The 2,316-nt window shown below is 41.7% G+C and overlaps 1 pseudogene; it reads right to left on the minus strand.

Annotated features, from left to right (window-relative positions):
* Nucleotides 1-608: 608 nt before the first annotated feature.
* LOC150047335 (chromobox protein homolog 3 pseudogene) lies at nucleotides 609-1,080 on the minus strand (annotated as a pseudogene).
* Nucleotides 1,081-2,316: the final 1,236 nt, after the last annotated feature.

Consider the following 2,316-nt stretch of genomic DNA (forward strand, 5'->3'; position numbering starts at 1 on the left):
AGTTGAGGCTAGCCTGGCTACCTAGTAAGTTCAAGGCCAGCCTGAGCTGGCCTTGTATTGAACAACAACAAAATAAAACAAGGGCCAAGGATGTAACACAGTGATACATCTTTTGCCTACACATGCAAGGCTCTGGGTCTGATGCCCAACACCTCTAAACAAGCAAAATCTCCAAAACAAAAAACTACCTATGTAAGTATTTTGTTTACACACACAAGCACACAAAAAAATTCAGGATGGTTCTTCAACATAACAGCTAAAGACAAGTTGTTCTGATTAGTAATGGCCAGAAAAAGTTGCCTTATTAAAAAAAAAATCTGTTCCTGAATACAGAGGAAATATACCATGATATTAAATATTCTTTTCTGATAAAGGAAGCAACTACAGAAAGCCTTCATTATATTTGTTCAAAGTAACCAGTGCTATTGAGGGGAAAAAAAACAAACTCAACAACTCCCAATACGACTTTCAAAACAAACATATCAAACTTGATTTTCAGTAGAATGTAGTTGTTTCACACCATTAATTCAAAAACCAAGACTCAGATTTTATATATATATGTATGTATGTATGTATGTATAAATATATATAGAAAACAATGCAAACAATTATTGAGCTTCATCTTCTGGACAAGAATGCCAAGTTAGTCTCTCTTCATAAAAACCAATTACAATCTGAGGACACTTCATATTTGCCTCTTTTGCCAGCACCAAGTCAGCTTCATCTGAATCTTTCCATTTCATGAGAAACATCAATTCTCCACTGCTGTCTGTGGCACCAATTATTCGTTCAGGATCTAGACCTCTAGCGAAGCCCCTTGGTTTGTCAGCAGTATCCCTTTTTCTTTGATTTGCTGTCATCAGATTCACTGTCTGATAAAGACTTTCTTTTTGTACCATCCTTTTCTTTACCAGCTTTTTGAGAATTAAGAAATGCTTCAATTAATTCTGGACAATCTAAATTTTCTTCAGGTTCCCAAGTATTATCAGCATCTGTAAATCCCTTCCACTTCAGGAAATATTCCACCTTCCCATTCACTATACATCGGTCCAGTATTTTTTCCACAACAAATTCTTCAGGCCATTATTCGAGGCCATTTTTAATTGTAGACTTAATGAGCTATTACTCAGATGCTTCCTGTCGGGATCGCGATCGTGCAGCAGCAGCATTCTCCCTGTGCCCCCCCACCCCCGCCTACTTTATGGATGTTTTTATCTTAAACTAAGACATCCAACTTCCCTTTGGTTTTAGTTTTCTGCATTTTGTAATGAGGAAGTTAAGCTAAATGGTTTGGTCAGGTGGCTTTTGCATATCGTTATCATTAGGTGGTGAATTAGTGAACTTTGTGTGACACTTACAAGAATATCATGGCAGCTGGGTGCCAGTATAAGCCTAGCTACTCAGGAAGCTGAGATCTGAGGATCATAGTTCAAAGCCAGACTAGGCAGGAAAGTCCATTCCGCTCATCTATAGAAAGAAATTATTTACTTATTTGTTTGTTTAGCAATGCTGGGATTAAAGTTTGGTTGTACTTCCAGCTCCTTTTCACACTGGTGATTTTTTGAGATGGGGGTGGGTCTCTCTTTACCCCCATGGGCTGTGTTTCTCTGTGAGGCTGGAATGGCAAGCCCACTCCACGGCTTTCCCTGTATGTGGGTTAGCAACTTCTGCCCATCATATCCACGTATTGGTTAAGATGGAATCTCCTTGCAGGGACTGACCTGAGTTCCCATCTCTGCCTCCCAAGAAGCTAGAATTCCAGGCTTGAACGGCCCTGCTCTACCTTACCAGGCTCAAACGACATCATCATATGACTGAAAGAAAAGTGCTAAGAGGAAGCTTGAGATTTATTTATTTATTTATTTATTGCAAGGTTTAGAACGGGGAAGAATTCAGTTTAGGAAAATCATCGTTTTGGAATCGGTATGGGACGGAACCTTGTGTGATTTCTGGATTACCGGTAGAGGAAACTTAACTGGAAGACTGAAAAGCAAGATGAAAATTGGCTTTTGCTTAAAACAGGTAAGGGACACTGTGGGTGGGCACACACACACACACACACACACACACACACACACACACACACACACACGGGAAATCCAAGGAAAGGAAGGTGCAAACAGCAACCTGAGAATTTGATGCACAAGACTGGTTTTTAGACCTAGAACAATGCAAGTCGTCCAGGCGATTAGAGCCCCCGCGGAAAGCCATCCTCGTGGGGTGGAAGTGAGGGGTGGTGGCTGAGGACGGAGCCCGGCGCAGGGCGGGCCGGGGGCGGGGTCTCCAGATGGAGAGGAGCCTCGGGCGAGGGGGGTG

The sequence above is a fragment of the Megascapheus bottae genome, chromosome 23, assembly GCF_031878675.1.
Source record: "Megascapheus bottae isolate mThoBot1 chromosome 23, mThoBot2.hap1, whole genome shotgun sequence".
Taxonomy (NCBI): Eukaryota; Metazoa; Chordata; class Mammalia; order Rodentia; family Geomyidae; genus Megascapheus; species Megascapheus bottae.